Genomic DNA, 9,137 nt, shown 5'->3' with positions numbered 1-9,137 from the left:
CAGAGCTTGGAAGAGCAGGGGCATTGGTCCGTGGATTATAACTAGGTGAAAGTAATATATTGCCACTTTGATGTTGCTGCACCGGTACCTGGGTGCCATACATTGTATACCCCTGTGGAAAGGGCTGAAACACAATAATACACATATATATATAATGTTAAAATAAAGCACAATGATGGGATTTATAGCTTTTTTAGTAAATAAATTGCATTCTGTTTTGTGTTTAAAATAAAAATAAAAATGTTATCTGTGATAAAAAGTATATATAGATGATGTGATTTCTAAGCACAATGGTGCATGTAGGCTTGGAGGTAACACTGATAAGGCTGTTTTGTTAGCTCAGCCTATTTGGCTACATAAGCTTTGCTAAATGACTGCCCATTCAGATGCTTTAGCAATGACTAGTTTTTGTAAATTTACATGGAATAATGCAGGAATTGAAAGGAGTAGAGATGCATATCATTCTGGATATGGCACTTACACAGCATGCAGCAGCATGTAGCATACACAGCACCGTGGACACAACATCTCACACTAGATATAGCTTCACAGATCATACCAAGCACACTAGACAAGGCACATAGCAGCACACACCAAACTTGGTACATTTATTATTATTACAGGTACTTATATAGCGCCATCATTTTATGCAGCTCTTTACACATATATTGTACAGTCACATCAGTCCCTGCCCTCAAGGAGCTTACAATCTAAGGTCCCTAACTCATATTCATATATACACTAAGACCAATTTAAACAAGATCCAATTAACCTACCAGCATGTCTTCAGAATGTAAAATCCAGAGTGTCCAGAGGACACCCACGCAGGCACAGGGACAACATGCAAACCCCAGGCAGGCAGTGTCATGGTTGGCACTCAAACTGATGACCCTAGTTCTACTATGCAGAAGTGCTAACCATTTAGCCACTGTGATGCCCGCAACACACAACATACCCAGCACACTAAATATGACATGAAGCAACACACAACATATCCTGCAAAATAGGCAAGGCACATACAACATGCCCTGACACTAAACATAGCATATAACAGCAAAACCATACCCATCACACTATACAAGGTACATGGAAGCACACACTATACCAAACATACACTAGACATGCCAAAACCATACCCATCACACTATACAAGGTACATGGAAGCACACATCACACCATACCAAACACACTAGACATGGCACACAGCAACACACGCTATTCAAAGCACACTAAACATGGCACATAGTAGCCCATAATATACACAGCACACTAGACAAGGCAAATCACAGCATATACCATACCCAGTAACAGACATAGCACACAGCAGTACACAATATACCCAGCACAGTAGACAGGGCACATAGACGTACACAGTATACCCGGCACACTAGACATGGCACCTAGCAACATACACCATTTCCAGAACACTAGACATGGCACGTAGCAATACACACCACACTAGACATGGCAGATAGCAGCACCCATCATACTCAACACACTAGACATTGCACATAGCACCAATTTTCCTATCCTATTTTGGCAATATGGTGAGGCAGGATTGGTGGTCACAGTTTCTGAACTACATAGTGCAGAATGTGTTACAAAACAAGAATTGTCACTTCCAGTTTGGCAACCAGACAACCTATACATAAAGTGTGCATTATTATGCAATTTGGTATTTTTCAATTAAAGATTTGCATACATTTTATGTTATAATTCCTTTAATAGCACTTTAACATAATCACTTACTTTGCTCTACTGTGAACATTCTCAAACAAATGTCAAGATTCAGTCTTTATAGATAGACAAACCCTTAGTGCAGATCACATATATTATTAACATGAATAATGGTGCAGGGAACAGTCAATGGGTGGAGCAGAGGGCAATCAAAAGATTTTGCAAGGTCAAATGACATGGCCCTCGTTCTCCTGGCACATTTTTTTCTTCATTGAAATGAACGGATCTATAGCTGCAGCAGTGGCATACCCTTACTTTTTATATTTATGGTTGATTATTATGACACATTTAAGCTGATACAAAGCTTACATTTTTTTTATAATGCTATTATGATTTATTTTTTTATTCACTGTATTCTGTTTCAAGAAGTGGGTACGCTTTTCTAGCTTTTAATATTTTCAATTGTAAGCAATGTACATAAAAAAAAAACACATTTCTATTGTTTCACTGCATTTATATAAAATGTTAGCAAGATATGGGTTAGGAGCAAGGGTTTCTATAAGTCTGTGTCTTTACACAGCATAGATATGTTCAATTATTGCAGACAATTTTTAAAAACCCTTACCAAAACAACCACTCTCCTCCCCATCCTTCACACATACCCACACACCCATCACTTTCCCTCCGATTCTTTCTAATATAAGTTTGGAACAAAGCTATAGACTATATACATTATATATAAAATCCATTGATTAATTTGACTGGATTTTCTTAATCACAGCAGTGTGTATTGCAGCAAGATAACATGACAGTACAAAAAAGAAAAGTATCCAAATTGGCTGATAGAGGTATTTAGTATCTGGGCTATACTGCAGTGGATTTACCTGTGCTTGCTGATTGCCTGGGTAAGGCTGGGCATGAGGTTGTACTTGAGGATAAAACATAGCAGCCTGTTCCATTGTCTGACCCTGCACACAATATATAGAATAGAAAAAAAGTACATTTCAAATAGCTAAGAAAGCAGAGGATTTGAACTTTTAGTCAGGGGTCTTCATATAACTGGGACTGTAACTACGTCATATCACTTTCAGAGCCCAATCATCCACAAGGTAACCTTGGAAAGAGCCTAGGGGCATAGTCGATGTAAAAAGAGCCCAGTTACAACCTCATTTGTCTGCAGTAAACCAGAGCGGTAGGTCAAAGTTGTGTGTTTGCCTATCACTTCACAAGTGTAGATGCACTTGAAGGCAGATGACATCTGTTGGGACCATGCTAGTGCAGACAATGGAATATGAGTATATTTGTGCCCGTTGTAATCTCATAATCAATATCAATTGAAAGGATGGATGCCACAGCTGCTACCTTGCCTGGGACCCCATTTTCCCTTGATCCTTCACTAACAGCAAAAAAAAAATAAATAAATCTAAAAGGCACTTTTGTATGGTTGCATAATTTAACCAAAGCAAAAAATGGAGTTTGACAAATAATTAGGAAAACAAATAGTCAAATACATTAAAAGCAATCAGTGTGCTTATACATTAGTTATTGAAACAGCTGGATGTTCTGTGATAAGATTATCTTAAAATGGGTGCCACAGCTGCTACTTTATCTGGGGTCCCATTTTGCCTTAATTGGTCTCTGATCACATCCACATTGGACCAAGGAGCACAGTGAACCTTCACTAACAGCAAAATAAAAAAAAAAAAAACAACATCAAAAAGGTAAGTTTATGTGGTTGCATAACTTAACCAAAACAAAAGTGGCATATGACTAATAATTAGGAAAAAATGAGTCAGATAATAGTAAAAGCAATCAGTGTGCATAGACATTAGTTATTGGAACAGCTGAATGTTCTGTGATAAGACTATCTTAAAACTGGGTGCCACCGCTGCTACCTTCCTGGGGCTCCGTTTTGCCTTAATTTGTCTCTGATCACATCCACAGAAAGGACACTGGACCAAGGAGCACAGTGAACCCTTAATGAACACAAAAATAAAAAAAAAAACATCTAAAAGGTAATTTTGTGTGGTTGCATAATTTAACCAAAGCAAAAGTGGCCTATGACTAAAAATTAGGAAAATCCAGTAGTCAGTAATTATTTAATGGTACCCATGAATTTTAGCCTTTTATCCAGGCCTCCTTTCTGTGCTTACATAACCTGTAAATTCTCTCAAAAAGGATCCAAAGTGTACTACTCTTTAAAACATTTTGTGTTCTGCTTCGTGAATGCTGTGAAGCTATGTATTATCCGTTATATATTCCAGATCCGTTACACACTGATGACATGCCACTGTGTGAACACTGTCAGCTTCGTGGGAAAGAAAACCTTTTGGAGGCTTCTTATCTTAAAACGGGAGGCTACATGTTGTGCAAGGTTGAATTTTGCTGAGGACACATGGTTTGGGAATGCAGACCACAACTGAGATAATACGCTGGGCCTGCTGCTTCAATAAGTGGACAAATGACTGCTATGCATATGTACCAGCTACGTTGGTGGCTAGTCCCATTTTTAGTCACCCTGGTAACACATGCTTGGCTGGACAACCTTGCTGTGAATTCCTCATGTGATCTTTGCCTAAGGATGAAATTGTATGTCCAGCACTGTTATTTCCACTAAAACACCTACTGAGTCTTAAGTAAATAATGGGAGCATTTCTCCTTTCATACAATCTGATGCGTTGCCATTGTACAAATAAAGTTCAATGTTGAAAATCATCAGCGGAGTCTGTATTTCCTGTTTAAGGCCATAACCCAAGTTATAATAATATTTTAGAATGACTAGTCGGGAAAGGGGATAGCGAATAATTCTATAACTTCTAGATAACAGAAGCCTGTGTTGCTGACATAATGAAATATTTTCATAGTTTCTATTGCTTGTCATGACATCTGGAATATATATCCTTGAAAATACCCTGAATGATGTAGGTTCCTAAGCAATACAAACATTGTGATTATTATTGTTTATCAAGCAGTAAAATGCAGAGGGGTCAGTTCATGACACACATTCTATATGTTTGTATAGCAGATCTCCCCTTGTCTATAACCTACAGTTAAGGGTGCAAACAGTAATTAGTATGGGGTTGACAGCAGTTGAAAGGTTAGCATTGGTCCCATAGGACATAAAATGGAGCATGGAACAACTTGAAGCAATGCATTATTTTTATTTCTAATGAAAATACGAAAAGTTATTTTCCTTGTCAGTTGATTCTAAAACATTTTAAGGGTGAGCCACTAATCTCACAGTAATTCTGTTGTAAGTATAAATTTAACTTGATGCAAACTAAACCAAATAAACTATTATATGAAAACTAACAAGTGGTGTGTCTATATTTTCCCATGTAAAATGTCCATCAAAAATTGATGTTTCTTACACCTCTCCAAAATCTCAGTTTCTGCCCCCAAGAACTGCCACCCCTTCTGCTACACAAAATAAATTAACTTCTTATATTATACTCTATTAAATACTTATGCAAGCTTAAAATAATAGGACTGATATATTATATATATATATATATATATATATATATATATATATATACATACATACTGTATATATATATATATATATATTTATATATAAAATCTTTTTTCCCAGAAATATTCCAGAGATAATGAAAATTTTAGTAATCTAAAGCCATGCTGTGTTGCTAATAACTGCACCCAGCAATTTAAACTGCCCGACACAAATCAGATTTGACTGCTCAGTTTAAACATGCTGACGCTCTTGTGACATCAAAAATGTACTTCTTGGTCTCTCCACTTTAAAAATATAATGACACAGTTTAGTGCCTGTGTCCCATTGAATTTTAAATAGTGATTACATTTTTAATTAGGAAGTCACATTCACAGACTCAAAAACAGTAGTGATGGGGAAATGCCACAGAAGCCTCTTTCTTCCTCGCTATTCCTCCTCACAGCCAGAAAAATGTTCCCTCTTCCTACTGAGTAGTGGCTTGTGAGCAAATTAAATACTAGGACAAAAAAGACCAAATCATTAGATCAACCAAATACTGTTTACACCCAAACAAAATCCTGCACGCCTCATCATTTTAAAACGTAGTACTGTCATAGGAAATCCAGAGTGTGTGGTTTACTGTGTATGGTATGCATGCAGAGTGAATGAAAATTTAATTGTTGTGCTTTATACAGTATAAGCAATCAAATCTATCCAGAGAGAATAAAACATACTCACAAGACAGCATAAACCGTGAATAGGAAAAGAGACCAATTTTGTCAATGAGAATACACATATATCCACAATTGGATAGCACTTTCGCCTGGCAGCACTAGTGTTGTTGGTTCAAATCCCCACCACTCATCTGCCTGGAGTTTGCATGTTCTCCCTATGCCTGTGTGGGTTTCCTCTGGGTACTCTGGTTTCCTCCCACACTCCAAAGACATGCTGGTAAGTTAATTGGCTCCTATCTAAATTGTCCCTAGTATGTGTATGTATGAATGTGAGTTAGGGATTTAGATTGTACACCCCTTGAGGGTTAGGGACCGATGTGAATGTACACTATATGTAAAGCACTGCGTAAATTGATGGTGCTAGACAAGTACCTGTAATAAATAAATTAATAAATCAGATAATTAGATTGTAAGCTGTTTTGAGCAGGGCCCTCTTAACCCTCTTATATTTTATTGTATTTTAACTGTACTCTCTCCACTTAGAATGTAAAGTACAGCGCAAACTGTTGGTGCAATATAAATCCTATAGAATATTAACAGGAAAATATATTTTTTTTACATTACAAATGATTATTTGCTTTCCTTCCTGTACCCTTGTCAGATATTAGGCTAACAACAACATACTGCTACAATTATAATGCAAACAAATTATTCACATATAAATAAATAATTATGCGCTAAAATACAACCACAGGTTACCATATAGCATTCTGCTTATTAATAAGACACCGATGGCAGAACACATGTGCTTTTAAAATACGAATAAACTCATGTCCATTCTATTGAGTATAAACATCATCACTTTATTATTAGGTGAACTTTAAACAAAAAGAAATAATGATTATAAATTATTCATGATAAAATGTTTTTTTCTTCTGTATTAATTACATAATGATATATGGTGCAAAGATAATAGAGCCAAGGTTTACATTTTCTATTTTTATATTTACTCTACAGCCTTCGGTTTTTCAGCTATGTGAACTACTTTTTGCATTTTTTCCTAATTCTTTACATGACTACTTTTTTGCTGGTTTGGCAGTCATAGTTGTACACATAGAAATTGCCAACAATACCAAAAAGAGCAGCTAAAGATCATATTAAATAATTTTTTGGCCACACTTTCTTCTGGGTTCACTTATTTTTTCTCTCCTGTGACTCAGATTCAGTTGAGAGTCGGCTATTGTCTGCTTTCAGCTGATGTAGCAGAGCCGTTCCAGGTTCTGGAAGGATCCCGACACCGTTTTCAGTGTAGGAGAGCTGCAGCTGCCTTGGAGGTGAGTATATGTGTTTGTTGTTTTTTTTCAAATTCTACTCTTTTCCTTTAATCTGTCACTTCTGCCTAAACCTGAACTCCAGGCTAACAAAAACAAAAACAACTAATGCAGGTACTGTATATGTTCATTACAAAATCATGTATATAACTAGTGTAATAGCCTACATTTGACTTGGTATCAGTGTCTTGCGATCAGCTGTACAGTATAGCAGAGCTCAGACTGGGAGAAAGTAGGGCAGAACATGAGCCAATCAGTTGTACTGCAGATGATCGGCCCTCCATTGTCATAGAGAGCATGTGGGAAGCTGAGCCGGAGCCTAATAGCATACAATTTCTCTGGAAAACCCAGCTACTGTGGGGAGTTCCAGTAGTGTGGCCCTTAACCTCTCTAGCAGTCTCATTATGTCAGTATGTCTGTGCTCACAGCGGTACATTATTTTCAATGGAAATATGTTGTTTTTTTATTGTAGGCCTGTAATTCTTAGGAAAAACTCAATGAAATCTGTCTGAAAAAGAGTCTAGTAAACATCCCGGGTATGAAAAAATTTGAAACACGAAATCATAAATTATAATATAATAAATAATCATAAAAAATAATAATATAATAATAATACATTTAATTCAATAATGTAATCAAACCAAAAACACTGAAATTTGAAATATAGCGCCAAGTTTGCACATCACTGAGCAAAGTCGCAAAATCATTTTCAGTGTCTGATAACGAATTTCCCCACAAATCATTATCACTCAATTCTGCAAGTGGTTCTAAATTACTATCACTAGCTGGTCTAAAACCACTTTTGACCTAAAGGGACGCTTTTTGGACGCCATGGACGTTTCTCAGTTTCCAGGCAGAAAGAATGGTAAAAATGCAGGCAGGGCACAGGACAAAGCAGTAGGGACAAAATATATGTGACATGGTTTGATACAGTAATGTTTTACTATGTGATTTTAGTGTATTGAGTGAATGTAAAATGTCTACATTTTTTAAATTCCCGCTGGCTCTGTCCCCCATACGTCCCAACCAGGGTCGGACAGACCATTTGGAAACTCGGGCACTGCCCGAGGGCCCGGGGTCAGTAGGGGGCCCCATGAGATGACCCTGGTACCTTTTTCATAGGCTTTTTTGAGTTTGGGCAAGGACACAGGGGCTCCATGGTCCCCTATTGCCCGGGGGCCCCATGGGTTGTCAGTCCGCCCCTGGTCCCGACGCTCGCAGGGAACGGAACCTGGAAGACAGATGCCGGCATCAGCTGGAGGAGATGGCCGGGGACGCTGCAGGGGGGACATCGCGGGAGCGCAGGACAAGGTAAGTGCTGGAGGGATCCCAGCGCAACACTGCAGTGTATTCCCGAGTGTAGCTCGGGGTTACCGCATCTGGTACTGAAAGTTAACCTTGAGCTACACTCGGGAATACCGCCATGGAGGTTAACCTTGGGCCTGTGATCCCTCCTGCTGTTCACCTGTGTTATCAGAGCTACCCTGGATATCACCATGAGGGAAGCTTTCCCAAACAACTGTCTGTGTTCTTACTAAAATATTGATCATCTGCTAGAATTTTTGTTATGCTATGCAGCCACATGTTGAGCGAGTCACAGTGGAAGTACTGTGAGGAGTCCATATTTGTGCAGTTTTTATAATTAGATTGTAAGCTCTTATGAGCAGGGCCCTCTTAATCCTCTTGTTTTTTCATTGTATTGTAACCATACTGTCTCCCTTTAGATTGTAAAGTGCTGCACAAACTGCTGGCTCTATACAAATCCTGTATATTAATAATAATGCAATGTATACATGTTATTTGCCATCATCAACTTGTTTTTCCTCATTCTGCAGTGTATAATGTTTTTGACTAACCTGCTTTGTATTATTGCTTCTAATTTTGCACCTATTTAGTGAACGTCAAGTTACAGTTACTCCCTGTCTGATCATATGGCTGATTACTCATTCTGTTACAAGCGTATTCCCACAAATGCCTAGGCTCCATTTGCTCTAAGTAAAG

Source organism: Staurois parvus, unplaced genomic scaffold (assembly GCF_062004578.1).
Source record: "Staurois parvus isolate SC_StPar_1 unplaced genomic scaffold, SC_StPar_1.0 ptg000131l, whole genome shotgun sequence".
NCBI lineage: Eukaryota > Metazoa > Chordata > Amphibia > Anura > Ranidae > Staurois > Staurois parvus.
This window is presented reverse-complemented; position numbering follows the sequence as displayed.